A 20,842-nucleotide genomic window follows, 5' to 3' on the forward strand; every position below is an offset into this window, starting at 1 on the left:
ACGTGTAACACGGAGTTCCTCCTGCAAGGTCTGGCTGGACAACTGCTGCACCTCCCGGCAAGCCTGTAGATCAGCTGAGATGGTACGCTCAAGCTGTGCAAACCTCTCCTCTGCCTGCTGCCTCTGGGACATCATAAGGACACCCAGAGTGGATCTGAGGGAAGCATACTCCTCCCTCAGGGCATCCATGTGCGCCTCTGCAAGAGCAGCAATTGCTTGACGCAGAGACGACATTTCAGCCTGGCGTGCCCTGTCTGAGGCCGCCATGCCCAGCCTGAGCGAGCGGGCCGTGGACCGTGCCGCCTGCTGCTGGAGAAGCACCTGCCTAGCAGGGGGGAGCACAGATCGGGCCACACGCTCCATGCTCTCAGCGATGTTCTCCATTGCTGCCCCCTGTCGTTCGGAATTGGCAGTCATGTCTTGCTCCCACTCAGTATACAGCGGTTGCGCGCGGCGACCGCGTTGCCGGGCTTGACCCCTGCGGGACCCAAGGACCGGGGGTCCTCGCTGTGTTGGCACCGCCTGCGGCTGCACGACTACATGCCCCCGTCGACGTGATGTCCCAGGCACATCAGTGACTGGTGTGGAGGGTGACCCTGCATCCCGATCCACCACGGGCGGAGGAACCAAGACTGTCTGATCCCTCAGTGCAGGTGTCGCAGATAGAGGAGTGTCCACATCAGAATCACTCACCCCTGACACATGGACTTGATGCTCATCCAACTCAACATGGACGTCAGAGTCGTCATCAAGGCTGGACTCATAGGCAGCCAGAGACAAGATGGACTGCAGCACTTGGGGGTTTTCGTGGCCTACAACCCCACGACCCCCACTAGTGCCGGGTTGATGTGGCGTTACCAACCCTGTGTCTGGCATGACAACACCATCCTCTGCCTCCATTGCGTCATCATCTGAAAAATAGAGAGAAAAAGGTCAATACACATGTCAGAAGCACACGACACACACACACACCGACAGCAAAGGCATCCGGCAGACATGTGACACACAACATATGACCTGGCATGCATGCTGGGTCTACTTTGAATAGCTTCTGTGATCAGACCTGTTGAAAGGTGGCAGTTTCCATGGAAGTGGGTCTATGCAGTGCAGAAAATGTGTACGCCACTCACTACCTACATGTACAAGCACTACATGGTGTGTGCCAGGAAATGTGAAGGCAGTGCAATGTCAAATTCAGACATCACGTGCATTGTGCATTCAATGTGTACCATGTCTAGAAGCCAAGCACCCCTCCACCCCAGTACCAAAGCAGGGATGCCTAGCATGGAATCAAAAGGCTGACCATACACCTGTGTATTGACAGGCAGTGTTGACTGGCATCAACAGCTTGATGTGATTCAAATTACAGCACTGCAAATGATGCTGGGACAGTGGGCAGGACACATGATGGAAACTCCGGAGGCCGCCCATGTGTGAAGAAGACACAAGAAGAGTTGGACAGAGTCATTGGCCATTGAACAGGCTGAGGCCTGTGAGCCACACAGATTGTCAGAGCCTAAACATGTGTGCAACGCAGGACTGAGCCACAGTTGACATGGGAAGGCTGATGAGATGGCAGGAAATGTATGTAACCAAGGACTTATATTACAGTGATCATCCAGTCAAGGACACATAGGGGCATGCGTGCAATGCACATGGAGCATGAATGGGCACTTATGTCCCTGCGGGACATCTGACCCATGCACAGTACAAGTGAGATACCCTGCATCGCATACTAAGGCTGTACCACACGGCATATGTCTGGCAGATTCTACGCTGGAAGTTTGCATCTACACAGGACACATGAACAAGAAAGTACACATTGGCAAGATTGAAGCAGACCAGTGCAAAGGTGGAACTGGGGTGCAGAGTGGCGGAGGAGGGGCAAGGGAGCATGCCTACATGGAGTCCCGCATGCAGGCAGAGGAGACATGCATGACGGTAGCATTGCATTACTTACACATCAGAACCATGTACACGTCACATGTAGCAGCAATCATGCACAACACATCCCACAAGTGAAACACACACGTCCTCAACAAACACGCATCAACACTCACTGGACTGGGCATCAAAGTCCAGCTTCTCTCCCACTCCTTCGACCAATTCTGGTGGTATGAACTCCGCAACGAGAGCCTCATGCGGAGTGAGTTCTTCCTCCTCTGGTGCAGGCCCACCGCCAGTCACCAGAGTCAAGTTGTAATTTGAGGCACGCTTGGCCTTAGTGCTGTGCTTGATGTCATTCCAACGCTTTTTGCACTCCTGCGCCGTGTGCACCTCATGGCCGAATGAACTGACATGTTCCGCAACATGCTTCCAGTGGGTGTCACGTTGGGCAGCCGTGGTCTGACTATTGGCACCCACTAGCATGTCACGGCTGTGGCCCCGCACGTAGTCCACGAGGAAGTCCAGTTCCTGCTTACAGAAAGGCTTCTTCCTCGACGTGCAGGAGGTCGTGGCTGTGTGTGGGGTCCCAGCCTGTGCTGCAGGTGCAACCTTCCTCCTTATTGGACTGTGGCGCCGACCCTGGCTGGCTAATGCCGCCCTGACCAGTATGGCCAGTGGGTTCGGTGGATTGAGCCAAGGGAGTGGCAGGTGGAGGGATGACCAAAGGCCTGACTTGTGTCAGTGGCAGCTGGGTGCCCACTAATGGACCCTGCGCAGCAACATCAGCTGTGGCAGGGTCATTGGCCGCAACGATCCTGGTTGGCAGACTCACAACCGGGGTGCTGTTGGGTGCATCTGCCCCTGCACTTGCCAACACCCGGCTGTTCGGGGCAGCAGATGACATGACTGCCCCAGGGACACGTGTCTTGGTCTGAGCAGCCCGGCCTGCCCCTATGGTTTCCCCCCTGGCCTGTTGGAGATCTACCAAGGGCTCTTCAAGTGCCAACGCAGCCTGAGCTGGCAGACCCTGAGCCTGGGTGGCGGTGTCCACAGCTGCACCTGCAGCTACCACTACCCTTGGGCCCGTGGCAGTCGATGGAACGGACTGCCGGGTCATATGGGTGCCAGTGCCAGATGCAGGAGCTGCATCCCCCGGAACCACAGGGGGTGGTGGCATGGCTGCACCGTCACATGGCACAACATTGTGCTCAAGTGGCGCACCCCTGCCTCTTCCCCCTCTGTGGCTGCCCTGGACACCCTGGAGTCCCCCTACTCCCTGGTCACCACGGCCACGTCCCCGACCACGCCCGCCACGAGGAGTACGCCCAGCTGAGGCGCCCCTCACCTTTGGTGGCCTCCCAACCATGGCACAGATGTAGTAGTGCTGGCACAGATGGAGTGGTGCAAATGGGAGGTGTACACCACAATTGACCTGGGCAATTGGGGTGAAGGGGGTTGGAAGCAAGATGTTAACAGCCCCCCTGCACCTGAAAGGCTGTATGTGACCCCGGTGATGTGGTGACGGGTCACGCAATGCTCAGGCACCCCAAAACTGCAGTAAAACCGTGCAAGCAACCCTGCAGCCTACGTGCGTGGATTCAACCTCCCGCAGTACCCACTCATAATTTGCAATTACATCACAGAACACCAATTGCAAGTTCTGAAACAAACACATTTCCCTCACATACACCCAATGGGTGTCAGTGAATCTCAAAACACATATCATGAAATGCATGAAACCAATGAGATACCACACATTGAAGTTCACCAAAAATAATATGTATTAAAGGAAACATCAATAGAATAAAAAATGAAGAAACAGAAACGTGAATGTACAAAAATGAAAAGAAGCATGTCCGTCAAAAAAAGCAAAACCAAAAATAAAAATCCAAAGTAATGTCCAAAGTCAATGTCCACAAAACAAAATCCAATGTGAAATAAAAAAGAAAGCCATTGCTCCATGGTCAAAAATAGAAAAATAAATACAATCCAACTGTCAACTATGTACATGGGAACAATCCAGGGTCCATTATCCCAACAAAATAAAGGAAACCTATCTAACTACACTAACTAATAAAATAAACTATATACAAAAATGTGGCCGAAAGGTCCATATAAAATAAAAACAAAAATGAAACCTAACACTACCTAGAAACTATGTACAAGGGCAGCGGGCTAGTTTCACGGCTCACTTGTGGATGTTCCGGGCCAGGGCATCATCGAACTCCTCCTCAATGTCCCGGAGGCGGTCCTCCTCCATGGCCCCGAGGGTCCGCAGGGCCGCCGACGTCTCCACCTCCAAACCCCTGCGGATTGCCTCGAGGCACTCGGCCCGCCTCAGGGCCCTCCGCATGGAGTTCTCCGCCCTGACCATTGTGAGCCGTGCCTCTTCCGCCCGCTGCCGCTCCGCATCTATGGCGTGGCCCAACCGCTGCCACACGGAAGACACTCTCTGTCCTGGGTCCTCCTGCCCTCCGGCCGATGCCTGCCCCTCCGATGTCGAAGGCCCCGAGCCTTCATGGCTCCCACCACGTTGCTGCTGCTGCTGTGCCTCTGCCCGTGCACCTCCTCCTGCTGCCTGCACATCCTCCGCCGGCTGGGGTGCAGTTGTTGATGTGGCCACCCCTGCTGGACGTCCGACTCCCGACTGTGGCAGGGATGCCTCCTCCACCAGCCTGGCTGCACCGTCAGAGGCAGCTCCACAGGGCACCCAGGTGACTGATGGGTGGGAAGATGGCACAGAGGACGACTGGCGCGTAGGTGGTCCAGTTGTGGAGGGGGTCGGAGCAAGCCCCATCAGACGGAGGAATCCGGCCTGGGTGACCTGTCCCAGCAAGCTGACGTGGTCAACGAGCCATTCGAGATGACTCGCAGTCTCTTCATGAAAAGACTGCAGGTCACCTCGCATGGCCCGTTGACGCAACGCCACACCAGCCAGGACAGGCTCAACCCGGACCTGGATAGCCACGTCCGCAGGCAGAGGAAGGCCAGTTGACGTGAGCTCATCCCCTGCCTGAAAACGGGTCTGGACGTAGGCATCCCTGCTGGTGCAAGATGATGCAGGGACAGGATCGGGGACAGGATTGCACACAGGCACCTCCGCGGCGGCCTGTGCTGCCTCCTGTCCCTGGTCCTGCACTGCACCACTAGCACCAGTGGGATCCCCACCTCCAGACCCCGTCTCTGGTGCTTGCACGGCCTCCTCCTCCACCAAACCCCCCACCAACCTGGATGACTCCGTGCCATCTTCCCCTGTTGGGCCCTGTGGGGTCCCAGCTGCCCCTTCTGCTGCCGAGGAGTCCAACTCCAACCTCCGCCTCTTGGACCTCCCCCCGGCAGCTGCGGCCTGGGACGCGGCACCGGACTCCTCACTCCCCGACAAGATGACAACCTGGGAGGGGAGCCGGGCCTTGCGTCTCCGGCTGGCGGTCGGATCCCCGCCGCTGTGCTCCACAGCACCTTCTCCGCCCTCTTCATCAGTTGACGCTGCAGACAGGGAGAAACAAAACACAGGCATCATGGCACTGTACAATGGACACATACACACATGACAGTTGTACATGAGTGGCATTGGCAAACCTCAGACATGTCATCACAATCCCCAACACACATGCCATTACAACTCGCACACATGAGCCATACCACAGCCATATCGCAACTGCCACCACCATCCATACACATACAACAGCATGAGCAGCCAAAGGTGAGCCAGACATCACATGCAACACAGGAAGTGCACCACACATGTACACACACCACCACACTTGCATGCATGTGTACACCTCTGCCAAGTGTCGCACTGTTCAGACGGGCATCCATGTCACATCTGCCAATCAGGCTTCCACATACCGCTGTCACATGCATCCATGTTGCATCACTGTTGCACCCTTGTCAAATACACACACATGCACATGTACACAGTGCTGATACATGCAGCCGAAAACAACATACATGCGTGACATCACGGACATGTCTACTTACATACACATTCATCCAAACATGTGTGCCCACACAACTGCATTTGGCATGCAAGCCTACACACACAAGCACCATCCATGTCTCACACATTACAGCCCTCGCATGTGTCAGCCCCACGGCCCTGTACACCCCCACCCATACTCGACCCCATACAAACAGATGTGCAACCTGCACACTACTGAATAATCACCACACGCACTGCTCACAATCAGGATGCATGTACACTCACCGCTCGACTCCAGACGGGTCTGCTTCTCAAGGACCTGGACGTGGAGCGCTGGGGATATGCGTTCCAGGACCCTCATCTGTTCTTCCGACAAGTGGCCCCGGCGCCCCTTGGCATCCGCTGCCTTCAAGAGGCGCCGGGCCTTGTTCAGGGTCCTGGACCTGAAGTCCTCCCAGCGCTTCTTGACATGTTGTAAGTCGCGGACTGCCACCCCCTCCGTGTTGATGGCAGTCACGATGTCAGTCCAGATCCGAGTCCGTCCTTCCTTGTCGGCGCGGGAACTTCCGAAGAGGGCATCATACTGCCCCAGGACACCAACTTCGGTGGCACTGAAGCTGGTGCCCCTCTGCCTCTCTGGCCGGGGGTTGTCAGTGGTCACAGATGGTGTTTGCCCCGACATGACAACCCCAGAGGCAGGAGTGGGTGGGCAACTGGGTCCTGGGGCTGGGCTGTGGAGCCATGGAATCCCAGTCGGGAGTCTTCGGTTCCAGCAGGGGTGGTCACAGCAACAGCACCCCTGGCTGATGTGCAGGCAGCAAATGGCAGGGCACGTGGGCAGCAGGCAGTCAGGCAGCAGCAGATGGCAGGTGGGAGCGTGCTCGGGGCTCTGGGGGGCAGTAGTTCGGCCTTCTGGGCAGGAGCGTGGTCTTCCGTGTGCTTACGCGTGGCCAGCTTGATACGGAGTGATTTGGCACGTGAAAAATCTGCACGTCAGCCTGTAATTCGAGGAAAGGCCCTTAGCGCATTTTCATTGGACAGAAGGCCCCACAAGCGCAAGCGCCCCTGTGACGTGACGCGTACAGACGTGCATGCGCATTTCAGCGCACATGAAAAACTGCACGTCCGCGTGTAATACGAGGAAAGGGCCCATGCGCGTATGCACGGCAGCACGCATATGCGATTTCATTGGACCAAAGGCCCTTAGCGCGTGAGCGCGTCTGTGACGTGACGCGCGCAGGTGTTTCCCTCATTGCACGTGATGACAGAACACACGTGGATTTCCACCAATCGCGTGTGAAATTTCCCGGCACCCCGGAACACACGTACCCAGGCTAATCGCGTGTGGAACTTCCCGCGCACCCCGAAACACACGTACCCAGGCCAGTTGCATGTACGCTCACTCCCCTCTGATCACATGCGATGACACTCGGACCGTATCCGAATACGGGAACCCCGCGCACGGCAAAAGACGTGCACAGGCCTCAACGCGTCTGCCACACGAAGGCAGGCGGAAGCGTCCCCGCGCACAGCATAAAAGTGCGCGCAAACAACAAACGCGTATATACAGCTACGATGAATGCCCCATTTGTCGCTGCACTGATCGTGGGACACCGCAGGAGGAGGAGAATAGCCAGGGCACGCATTTTTGCACCACGGACAAGCCTTTTTGGGATGCCTGACGACCAGGTCTATGGCACGTATAGGTTTCCACCCCATATCATCCTAGACCTTGTCAGGGAGTGGGAAGATGACCTCACATCCCCCACCCCTTGGAGAAGCTGCTCAATGTCCTGCATTTTTTGGCCACTGGGTCATTTCAGCGGACTACTGCCATAGTGTGGGGGGTCTCACAGGCCACGCAGTCACGCTGCCTACACCAGGTACTGGCAATCATGACAGCGCGCCCCTCAGTCCGCAGGCACATATACATGCCCAGAACACCCGCAGAAAGGCAGGCCGTTGTCCTGGATTTTTTCAGGGTGGCACACTTCCCCAAAGTGCTCGGTGCCATAGATTGCACCCATGTGGCCCTACGTCCACCTAGGGCCATTGAGCACATCTACCGAAACCGCAAGCACTGGCATTCCATCAATGTACAGGTGGTATGTGATGCAAAGGGAATCATCACCTCTGTCTATGCAAACTACCCTGGCTCCACCCATGACAGTTTCATATACAGAATGTCCGCCCTGAGCCGGGCCCTGGAAGCTGGGCAGCATGGCGACACATGGCTCCTAGGTCAGTACAAATGCCCTTGCACATGCATGCAAGTCACACACAGACAAATATCCAAACCCTAATAATCTCAACTATTATCACCTCCCCAGGGGACAGTGCCTACCCTCTGAGCAACCACATGATGACGCCAATCCGGAACCCCACCACACCACCCCAGGTAAGATACAAAGCCGCCCATATTGCAACCAGGGGCATAGTGGAGCGCACATTCGGAGTGCTCAAGTCACGTTTCCGCTCCCTTGACCGCTCTGGTGGCCAACTACTCTATGCACCACCAGTAGTGTGCAGGATCATTGTGGCAGCATGTGTCCTGCACAATGTTGCAACACGGCAGGGCGTCCCGGTGGACATGGTGGTGCCCCCACATCCCCAACCACAGGCACAGGCGCTGCCCATGGGAGGGGACAGGGCACGTGGCGAGGAAGCCCGGACCCAGCTTGATGCCACATTTTTCACCTAAACTCCCACCCCTGCGGAGTGCACACAGGCCTGGCACATACCAGGTGACAATCGATGATGACAAAGAGACAGTTAACTGTCACAACCCTACCACCCTGAGAAAGTTGCCATGGAAGTGCCACATCGTCTGCATCCCTAGCTACTTAAACACAAGCTATCCTGTGTGGCCAAAAGGCACACATATGACATATGACATGATATGGGCCATACACAAGTATTCCAAGGCGCAATGAGGCAGGGAGGGGGGAACAAGGGAACACAGGGAACGGTACTACTAGGCCAGGTGTCATTGGGATCGTGCAAGTGCAGGGGTAGGGGGAATGGGAAAAGTGCAAGGGGAAGGGTGGGGGGGAGTCCAGAACAGGGGAAGTAGCCCAAAAAAATAATACATAGGTCGCCTGGTGGCAACTACAAAGGTAAGTGCAGACAAGTGCTGGGAAGGGAGGGCTGTAGGGATAGAGAGACAGTACTGCAGTGCAGGGGTTGCCAGGGAGGCAGTGCAAGTGGAGAGTGGCTGGGCCAGGGACCGAGGTCGGTGAGAGTGGGCCAGTTGCAGCTCCTGTGCAGTTCCAGTGGAGAATTCTGCAAGGGAGAGGCAGACAGTAGCAGAAGCAAAGAGGAAGGTCTTGAGGTGCTTCCAGAACTGCAGATGATTCCCCTCAAGTTCAAGTCAGGCCGGAAGTCTGTTCCAGGGGGAGGGCCCTTCTGTGGAGAGAAATCTACCCCCAGCTAGTTGCTCTGAGAAGCGGATGACACGGACATGCAAGGTGTGCATCACACACACCTGCAAAACAGGCCATGGCCATCACTGTCATGTCACTCAAACCATCCCAAACATCAACATGACATGACACGCAATACCCATACACCAATGCAGTAACGACAAGGTACACATTGCCATGTCCTAAATGCACAGTGGCATCGGACACTGCTGCCTGACCCGGAATCAGATGAAATGCCAGACCAACAACCTCCCACCCAAAATAAGTCATTTCCAAATGCATTACAACAGTCGTAGACGTAACATCACAATGAATGCCTGTCTACATGCACATTATGCATTGCAAAATCAACACTGCAGCTCATGTGTGCAGTGTCCTACTCCTGCATCACACTGCTCAGCGCACAGCACAGTGAACAGCCATTGTGTGTGATGCACACCCTGAGCATCAAATCTAAGTGACAGACCACGTCAATCAGCAAATTAGGCATGTACTGGATCCATGATCGGTCACAGAACATGTGCTGCCGGGACACAGTGGGCACCAGAAGGCAAACAGTGTACACGTGGATATGCAAGGGTGGGAGTACATGTAGTGCATCAGAGTGCAAGTGTGTGGTTCTGCAAGGACATGCACTCCACATATGCATGTGCACTCAAGTGACCATCAGTGTTCCCTACACATCACATGTGAACATCCACCATGTGTACACCCCAGCATGTCAAACCACAACTATCCCCTCGCACCTGAAAGGAAAACACAACACATGAACAGGCATTGATCAGCAGAACACAACATGTACATAGGATACCACCATTACTATGTCAGAGTTCCCATCACACTGCAGGGCAAGGCAACTATCAACAACAACCCCCCCCTCACAAATGACCTTGACCCACTGAACAACTGCACCTTGGTCATGGAGCCACCAAACCTCAATTCCACCTGGCCACAGGATCACCTTTACCCTTCGTCACCATCTCCCACCTTGTGTGTAAAAAGATGCCTGAACCCTCAGAATCCACACTCATTTCCAAAATCACAAAATCCAAGGCATAAAAACGAACCCAAACACCCTCCAGTAGATGACTTGACGTAGCAGTACCTCACAAAGGCCAAGTACTACCACAATGATGCAACAACCAAGGTAGCACAGCAAAACAATGTCACGACAGGATGTGAGACATGTGTGGTACATGACATAGGACGTTGCACCATGAATGGATGTCTACTGTCACAGGTCCCCTGCACAGGCGCGGGAGTGTCACGAAACAACCACCCCCACCATGTCCCGGGTGCCTGCAAGGTCAGACTCACTCAGGCCCCTGAGACCCTGGTGGGGAAGGAGGTTCAGGGATATGCAGTCGGGACAGGTGTTGACACACTGGATGACTGGAATGAGCGGCAGGAGAGGGGAGGAGGAATGACACATGAAACTAGGGAATGCACGAAAATGTACAACCTGCATGAACACATACACAATCCAAACAGACTTGGACATCATTGTCATGGCCTTCTGTAGTCCAGGCTCAGGAGTGGTACGAACCAACCACCCACTCTAGGGTTTTGGCGCCTGCAAGTTCAGGGCTTACACAGGCATCCGCAACCCCAGTGGGGAAAGAGGGTCAGGGAACGTTGCTTGGATAGGCACGGGAAGCAGGAACACCGGGTAGAGGGTACAGGTTTCAAAATTGCATAGGATCACGGGTGATTAGGGAGAAAAAAACATACCAAATTGAACCACACATACATCCATGCATCAGTACACTCCCCAGCAAGCCTATGCAGAGCAGTTCGTAAGAAAAACAACAAGACACTTAGCTCTGGTTTTGAGTGCTGGCCTCCTCCCTGCACACTCTCAGGGCCGGTTACAGGAGCACTGCAATGCTGCAAAGAGAGACACAGTCAACAACCTGTACGTGCCAATTGCACAAAAACACAACACCAAACATGCCCCATAGCAACAGACTACTCTACAAACAGACAATCTGTGGTTGATGCTTCGTACCCATATATAACATCACCCCTGTGATGGGTCATACACAGTCAATGCAGTAAGGCAGCCGCTGCTGGGTGCGTGGCAAATGGAACACCAATGTGTCACAATTCACACAACATGCAATGTTCCCTGGGTAAGCAGACAGACCCATATAGCAAGCCATGACTACAGAGCAAGTTGCGTACCACCATGACCGAAACAAAGTTGGCAGTGCATTTATCATGAAGTACGTGGAAAAGACATGCACTGCACCCGAGTATGTCCCTTGCTGTATGTCCCTGTGAGCTGCCCCTTTCCATGTCTCGGAAGGCTACATGGTTGATACAAGTGCCTCAATGGACCTTGGTGTACCGGAGGGTATGTGCCACTGCCCCTGCATGTGTCCCAGACAACCCTACTATCAGCAGCCATCAGTCCACAAACACATCTGAGCTGCATTGTGTGCTTCAACACCAATATTCGTCTGAGCTCTCCCTCAGTGCTGTGACTAAGCCTGCATGTGCAACTCGCCTGGTGCAAGCTTTGCTGTGTCGTGGACCCCCTGTGATGCTCACCTTGCCTGGAGTTCCTTGGAACATGTCAGCAGTTCTAGGATGTGGGTCTGCAATCACTGTGCCTCTGCTTCTGCACACATGTGCATGTGGGCACCAACAAACGGGTCCAGAATTCCGTCGTCCAATGGGCCATGTATGCTGGCAAAGGTGCTCTGGAGGCTCATCCCCATGCAGAAAGGGCATGAAACACATGATTAATGCTTCAAAGAAATCAGTGTGTGTCTCATCAGGCATCTCATTACTTGACCATGTCAGAGAGTCACATCACAAATCACACCATCAGTCTGTCTTTCACCTCCAAAGTGTGGAACACTATCTACAGCATGAATTGCAACAGGCACATGTACAGGAAAGATATGAAACATACTACACAATGCATAGCAATCAATGTCCACATTAATCATGACACACCCCATCTAGCAAAAGCTGAACAGTGGACAATGACACTTAAATCATCTCCACTAGGGGTGTCAACACAAGTCACACAGCACCAGACATGCCACAAATATGACATTCCAAGGCCCTTGTGTAAAATGCTGTAACACCGAACCATCCTTGCGAGCCCATGGATAAGGGAGGCAGGAGTGGCATATGTGAGTCAAGGAACCCAAGCAGCAAACACATACACAAGACAACCATGAAGGGCCCAGCTGGAACAGACAGTGGATGCCTTCAAAAGCCACAAAGCACCGCACCGTCACATGAAAGCACAATAGACTAGCAATTTTAAGCTAAATCAACTATTAACTAATTACACTAACTATGGAAAACCTACATTACCTATTTAAACTAACTATCAAACAGAAACTTAACTAACTAAACTAAAAGAAAAATCAAAAATGGCCACATACGACCCGGGGGGGAGGGGAGGCACCCAGGAGGGGGGAGGTACAGGCTGCTGCTCAACATCAACATGCGATGATGCTGAGCCAAAAAAAAATCCTCCATGGGCTCAACGCCTGCACAGCACGACCTATGTGGGAGATAGATGGTCGTCCGAGTCTGGCTCATCCTGGAAAGGAGGACGTGGCACAGTAGCCTGGCCACGCCTAGCCGCAGCTTGCCCCTCGTCGGCAGCAAGTCTGCCGGACGGGTGAGCCTGGTTCTGTGTGGCGATGTGACGTAGGTCTGCATGCAGAACCTCCCGTGATACACATGCTTCCTCTTGCAAGGTAGCACGTGTAACACGGAGTTCCTCCTGCAAGGTCTGGCTGGACAACCGCTGCACCTCCCAGCAAGCCTGTAGATCAGCTGAGATGGTACGCTCAAGCTGTGCAAACCTCTCCTCTGCCTGCTGCCTCTGGGACATCATAAGGACACCCAGAGTGGATCTGAGGGAAGCATACTCCTCCCTCAGGGCATCCATGTGCGCCTCTGCAAGAGCAGCAATTGCTTGACGCAGAGACGACATTTCAGCCTGGCGTGCCCTGTCTGAGGCCGCCATGCCCAGCCTGAGCGAGCGGGCCGTGGACCGTGCCGCCTGCTGCTGGAGAAGCACCTGCCTAGCAGGGGGGAGCACAGATCGGGCCACACGCTCCATGCTCTCAGCGATGTTCTCCATTGCTGCCCCCTGTCGTTCGGAATTGGCAGTCATGTCTTGCTCCCACTCAGTATACAGCGGTTGCGCGCGGCGACCGCGTTGCCGGGCTTGACCCCTGCGGGACCCAAGGACCGGGGGTCCTCGCTGTGTTGGCACCGCCTGCGGCTGCACGACTACATGCCCCCGTCGACGTGATGTCCCAGGCACATCAGTGACTGGTGTGGAGGGTGACCCTGCATCCCGATCCACCACGGGCGGAGGAACCAAGACTGTCTGATCCCTCAGTGCAGGTGTCGCAGATAGAGGAGTGTCCACATCAGAATCACTCACCCCTGACACATGGACTTGATGCTCATCCAACTCAACATGGACGTCAGAGTCGTCATCAAGGCTGGACTCATAGGCAGCCAGAGACAAGATGGACTGCAGCACTTGGGGGTTTTCGTGGCCTACCACCCCACGACCCCCACTAGTGCCGGGTTGATGTGGCGTTACCAACCCTGTGTCTGGCATGACAACACCATCCTCTGCCTCCATTGCGTCATCATCTGAAAAATAGAGAGAAAAAGGTCAATACACATGTCAGAAGCACACGACACACACACACACCGACAGCAAAGGCATCCGGCAGACATGTGACACACAACATATGACCTGGCATGCATGCTGGGTCTACTTTGAATAGCTTCTGTGATCAGACCTGTTGAAAGGTGGCAGTTTCCATGGAAGTGGGTCTATGCAGTGCAGAAAATGTGTACGCCACTCACTACCTACATGTACAAGCACTACATGGTGTGTGCCAGGAAATGTGAAGGCAGTGCAATGTCAAATTCAGACATCACGTGCATTGTGCATTCAATGTGTACCATGTCTAGAAGCCAAGCACCCCTCCACCCCAGTACCAAAGCAGGGATGCCTAGCATGGAATCAAAAGGCTGACCATACACCTGTGTATTGACAGGCAGTGTTGACTGGCATCAACAGCTTGATGTGATTCAAATTACAGCACTGCAAATGATGCTGGGACAGTGGGCAGGACACATGATGGAAACTCCGGAGGCCGCCCATGTGTGAAGAAGACACAAGAAGAGTTGGACAGAGTCATTGGCCATTGAACAGGCTGAGGCCTGTGAGCCACACAGATTGTCAGAGCCTAAACATGTGTGCAACGCAGGACTGAGCCACAGTTGACATGGGAAGGCTGATGAGATGGCAGGAAATGTATGTAACCAAGGACTTATATTACAGTGATCATCCAGTCAAGGACACATAGGGGCATGCGTGCAATGCACATGGAGCATGAATGGGCACTTATGTCCCTGCGGGACATCTGACCCATGCACAGTACAAGTGAGATACCCTGCATCGCATACTAAGGCTGTACCACACGGCATATGTCTGGCAGATTCTACGCTGGAAGTTTGCATCTACACAGGACACATGAACAAGAAAGTACACATTGGCAAGATTGAAGCAGACCAGTGCAAAGGTGGAACTGGGGTGCAGAGTGGCGGAGGAGGGGCAAGGGAGCATGCCTACATGGAGTCCCGCATGCAGGCAGAGGAGACATGCATGACGGTAGCATTGCATTACTTACACATCAGAACCATGTACACGTCACATGTAGCAGCAATCATGCACAACACATCCCACAAGTGAAACACACACGTCCTCAACAAACACGCATCAACACTCACTGGACTGGGCATCAAAGTCCAGCTTCTCTCCCACTCCTTCGACCAATTCTGGTGGTATGAACTCCGCAACGAGAGCCTCATGCGGAGTGAGTTCTTCCTCCTCTGGTGCAGGCCCACCGCCAGTCACCAGAGTCAAGTTGTAATTTGAGGCACGCTTGGCCTTAGTGCTGTGCTTGATGTCATTCCAACGCTTTTTGCACTCCTGCGCCGTGTGCACCTCATGGCCGAATGAACTGACATGTTCCGCAACATGCTTCCAGTGGGTGTCACGTTGGGCAGCCGTGGTCTGACTATTGGCACCCACTAGCATGTCACGGCTGTGGCCCCGCACGTAGTCCACGAGGAAGTCCAGTTCCTGCTTACAGAAAGGCTTCTTCCTCGACGTGCAGGAGGTCGTGGCTGTGTGTGGGGTCCCAGCCTGTGCTGCAGGTGCAACCTTCCTCCTTATTGGACTGTGGCGCCGACCCTGGCTGGCTAATGCCGCCCTGACCAGTATGGCCAGTGGGTTCGGTGGATTGAGCCAAGGGAGTGGCAGGTGGAGGGATGACCAAAGGCCTGACTTGTGTCAGTGGCAGCTGGGTGCCCACTAATGGACCCTGCGCAGCAACATCAGCTGTGGCAGGGTCATTGGCCGCAACGATCCTGGTTGGCAGACTCACAACCGGGGTGCTGTTGGGTGCATCTGCCCCTGCACTTGCCAACACCCGGCTGTTCGGGGCAGCAGATGACATGACTGCCCCAGGGACACGTGTCTTGGTCTGAGCAGCCCGGCCTGCCCCTATGGTTTCCCCCCTGGCCTGTTGGAGATCTACCAAGGGCTCTTCAAGTGCCAACGCAGCCTGAGCTGGCAGACCCTGAGCCTGGGTGGCGGTGTCCACAGCTGCACCTGCAGCTACCACTACCCTTGGGCCCGTGGCAGTCGATGGAACGGACTGCCGGGTCATATGGGTGCCAGTGCCAGATGCAGGAGCTGCATCCCCCGGAACCACAGGGGGTGGTGGCATGGCTGCACCGTCACATGGCACAACATTGTGCTCAAGTGGCGCACCCCTGCCTCTTCCCCCTCTGTGGCTGCCCTGGACACCCTGGAGTCCCCCTACTCCCTGGTCACCACGGCCACGTCCCCGACCACGCCCGCCACGAGGAGTACGCCCAGCTGAGGCGCCCCTCACCTTTGGTGGCCTCCCAACCATGGCACAGATGTAGTAGTGCTGGCACAGATGGAGTGGTGCAAATGGGAGGTGTACACCACAATTGACCTGGGCAATTGGGGTGAAGGGGGTTGGAAGCAAGATGTTAACAGCCCCCCTGCACCTGCAAGGCTGTATGTGACCCCGGTGATGTGGTGACGGGTCACGCAATGCTCAGGCACCCCAAAACTGCAGTAAAACCGTGCAAGCAACCCTGCAGCCTACGTGCGTGGATTCAACCTCCCGCAGTACGCGGTGGCACCCAGTAACACGAATAACGCGTATGCGTGGGACACGCAGGCTACTATGACATCGAAAATGGGTGCGATACACAGGGACACTCGCAGTGGGAAAAAGAGCGTGTGCGACTCACCGTCTGACTAGCGCGATGCAGAAAAACACGCGTAGCCAATACCCCCGCCAAAAGAAGAGATACGTCCTTGATAGCTGTGAAGTTGTGATGGCGCGCGAAACAAAGGAAGCAGCAACACACGTCGGTCTCCATGAAAGGCACGTACAGCGAACTGCTGGGCCCACTCACGTTAACCCGTGCTGAGGGAAACGCACGCGTGCGTCACGTCACTTACGCGCATGGGCCCTTTCCTCGTATTACACGCGGACGTGCAGTTTCCACGCGCGCTTACGCGCATGGCCCTTTCCTCGTATTACACGCGGACGTGCAGTTTCCACGCGCGCTTACGCGCATGGGCCCTTTCCTCGTATTACACGCGGACGTGCAGTTTTTCACGCGCGCTGAAATGCGCATGCACGTCTGTACGCGTCACGTCACAGGGGCGCTTGCGCTTGTGGGGCCTTCTGTCCAATGAAAATGCGTATGCGTGCAGACGCGCTTACGCGCTAAGGGCCTTTCCTCAAATTACATGCTGACGTGCAGATTTTTCACGTGCCAAATCACTCCGTATCAAGCTGGCCACGCGTAAGCACACGGAAGACCACGCTCCTGCCCAGAAGGCCGAACTACTGCCCCCCAGAGCCCCGAGCACGCTCCCACCTGCCATCTGCTGCTGACTGACTGCCTGCTGCCCACGTGCCCTGCCATTTGCTGCCTGCACATCAGCCAGGGGTGCTGTTGCTGTGACCACCCCTGCTGGAACCGAAGACTCCCGACTGGGATTCCATCGCTCCACAGCCCAGCCCCAGGACCCAGTTGCCCACCCACTCCTGCCTCTGGGGTTGTCATATCGGGGCAAACACCATCTGTGACCACTGACAACCCCCGGCCAGAGAGGCAGAGGGGCACCAGCTTCAGTGCCACCGAAGTTGGTGTCCTGGTGGAGCAAGTCCTGGGGCAGTATGATGCCCTCTTCGGAAGTTCCCGCGCTGACAAGGAAGGACGGACTTGGATCTGGACTGACATCGTGACTGCCATCAACGCGGAGGGGGTGGCAGTCCGCGACTTACAACATGTCAAGAAGCGCTGGGAGGACTTCAGGTCCAGGACCCTGAACAAGGCCCGGCGCCTCTTGAAGGCAGCGGATGCCAAGGGGCGCTGGGCCACTTGTCGGAAGAACAGATGAGGGTCCTGGAACGCATATCCCCAGCGCTCCACGTCCAGGTCCTTGAGAAGCAGACCCGTCTGGAGTCGAGCGGTGAGTGTACATGCATCCTGATTGTGAGCAGTGCGTGTGGTGATTATTCAGTAGTGTGCAGGTTGCACATCTGTTTGTATGGGGTCGAGTATGGGTGGGGGTGTACAGGGCCGTGGGGCTGACACATGCGAGGGCTGTAATGTGTGAGACATGGATGGTGCTTGTGTGTGTAGGCTTGCATGCCAAATGCAGTTGTGTGGGCACACATGTTTGGATGAATGTGTATGTAAGTAGACATGTCCGTGATGTCACGCATGTATGTTGTTTTCGGCTGCATGTATCAGCACTGTGTACATGTGCATGTGTGTGTATTTGACAAGGGTGCAACAGTGATGCAACATGGATGCATGTGACAGCGGTATGTGGAAGCCTGATTGGCAGATGTGACATGGATGCCCGTCTGAACAGTGCGACACTTGGCAGAGGTGTACACATGCATGCAAGTGTGGTGGTGTGTGTACATGTGTGGTGCACTTCCTGTGTTGCATGTGATGTCTGGCTCACCTTTGGCTGCTCATGCTGTTGTATGTGTATGGATGGTGGTGGCAGTTGCGATATGGCTGTGGTATGGCTCATGTGTGCGAGTTGTAATGACATGTGTGTTGGGGATTGTGATGACATGTCTGAGGTTTGCCAATGCCACTCATGTACAACTGTCATGTGTGTATATGTCCATTGTACAGTGCCCTGATGCATGTGTTTTGTTTCTCCCTGTCTGCAGCATCAACTGATGAAGAGGGCGGAGAAGGTGCTGTGGAGCACAGCGGCGGGGATCCGACCGCCAGCCGGAGACGCAAGGCCCGGCTCCCCTCCCAGGTTGTCATCTCATCGGGGAGTGAGGAGTCCGGTGCCGCGTCCCAGGCTGCAGCTGCCGGGCGGAGGTCCAAGAGGCGGAGGTTGGAGTTGGACTCCTCGGCAGCAGAAGGGGCAGCTAGGACCCCACAGGGCCCAACAGGGGAAGGTGGCACGGAGTCATCCAGGTTGGTGGGGGGTTTGGTGGAGGAGGAGGCTGTGCAAGCACCAGAGACGGGGTCTGGAGGTGGGGATCCCACTGGTGCTAGTGGTGCAGTGCAGGACCGGGGACAGGAGGCAGCACAGGCCGCCGTGGAGGTGCCTGTGTGCAATCCTGTCCCCGATCCTGTCCCTGCATCATCTTGCACCAGCAGGGATGCCTACGTCCAGACCCGTTTTCAGGCAGGGGATGAGCTCACGTCAACTGGCCTTCCTCTGCCTGCGGACATGGCTATCCAGGTCCGGGTTGAGCCTGTCCTGGCTGGTGTGGCGTTGCGTCAACGGGCCATGCGAGGTGACCTGCAGTCTTTTCATGAAGAGACTGCGAGTCATCTCGAATGGCTCGTTGACCACGTCAGCCTGCTGGGACAGGTCACCCAGGCCAGATTCCTCCGTCTGATGGGGCTTGCTCCAACCCCCTCCTCAACTGAACCCGCTACGCGCCTGTCGTCCTCTGTGCCATCTTCCCACCCATCAGTCACCTGGGTGCCCTGTGGAGCTGCCTCTGACGGTGCGGCCAGGCGGTGGAGGAGGCATCCCTGCCACAGTCGGGAGTCGGACGTCCAGCAGGGGTGGCCACATCAACAACTGCACCCCAGCCGGCGGAGGATGTGCAGGCAGCAGGAGGCAGTGCACGGGCAGAGGCACAGCAGCAGCAGCAACGTGGTGGGAGCCATGAAGGCTCGGGGCCTTCGACATCGGAGGGGCAGGCATCGGCCGGAGGGCAGGAGGACCCAGGACAGAGAGTGTCTTCCGTGTGGCAGCGGTTGGGCCACGCCATAGATGCGGAGCGGCAGCGGGCGGAAGAGGCACGGCTCACAATGGTCAGGGCGGAGAACTCCATGTGGAGGGCCCTGAGGCGGGCCGAGTGCCTCGAGGCAATCCGCAGGGGTTTGGAGGTGGAGACGTCGGCGGCCCTGCAGACCCTCGGGGCCATGGAGGAGGACCGCCTCCGGGACATTGAGGAGGAGTTCGATGATGCCCTGGCCCGGAACATCCACAAGTGAGCCGTGAAACTAGCCCACTGCCCTTGTACATAGTTTCTAGGTAGTGTTAGGTTTCATTTTTGTTTTTATTTTATTTGGACCTTTCGGACATTGGCCACATTTTTGTATATAGTTTATTTTATTAGTTAGTGTAGTTAGATAGGTTTCCTTTATTTTGTTGGGATAATGGACCCTGGATTGTTCCCATGTACATAGTTGACAGTTGGATTGTATTTATTTTTCTATTTTTGACCATGGAGCAATGGCTTTCTTTTTTATTTCACATTGGATTTTGTTTTGTGGACATTGACTTTGGACATTACTTTGGATTTTTATTTTTGGTTTTGCTTTTTTGACGGACATGCTTCTTTTCATTTTTGTATATTCACGTTTCTGTTTCTTCATTTTTTATTCTATTGATGTTTCCTTTAATACATATTATTTTTGGTGAACTTCAATGTGTGGTATCTCATTGGTTTCATGCATTTCATGATATGTGTTTTGAGATTCACTGACACCCATTGGGTGTATGTGAGGGAAATGTGTTTGTTTCGGAACTTGCAATTGGTTTTCTGTGATGTAATTTCAAATTATGAGTGGGTGGATGCAATACTCGGGTGGGTGTTTTGCATTTGGAGGCTGACCATAGGGACCAGGGATCTAGATTGTGATGACATGTTGGCTGGGGAACATGAGTTGCACATGGGTGGGGGCCTGGTGGAGGCTGCCCCTGCACTGCTGGGGGTGGGGGTGCAGAGAGACATGAGTGGGGGCCTGGTGGAGGCTGCCCCTGCACTGCTGGGGGGTGGGGGTGGTGGGAGACATGAGTGGGGGCCTGGTGGAGGCTGCCCCTGGTGGCTGGGGGGTGGGGGTGCAGGGAGACATGAGTGGGGGCCTGGTGGAGGCTGCCCCTGGTGGCTGGGGGGTGGGGGTGCAGGGAGACATGAGTGGGGGCCTGGTGGAGGCTGCCCCTGGTGGCTGGGGGGTGGGGGTGCAGGGAGACATGGGTGGGGGCCTGGTGGAG

The sequence above is a fragment of the Ambystoma mexicanum genome, chromosome 3q (genome assembly GCF_040938575.1).
Source record: "Ambystoma mexicanum isolate Mex_15411 chromosome 3q, UKY_AmexF1_1, whole genome shotgun sequence".
In the NCBI taxonomy this organism is placed as follows: domain Eukaryota; kingdom Metazoa; phylum Chordata; class Amphibia; order Caudata; family Ambystomatidae; genus Ambystoma; species Ambystoma mexicanum.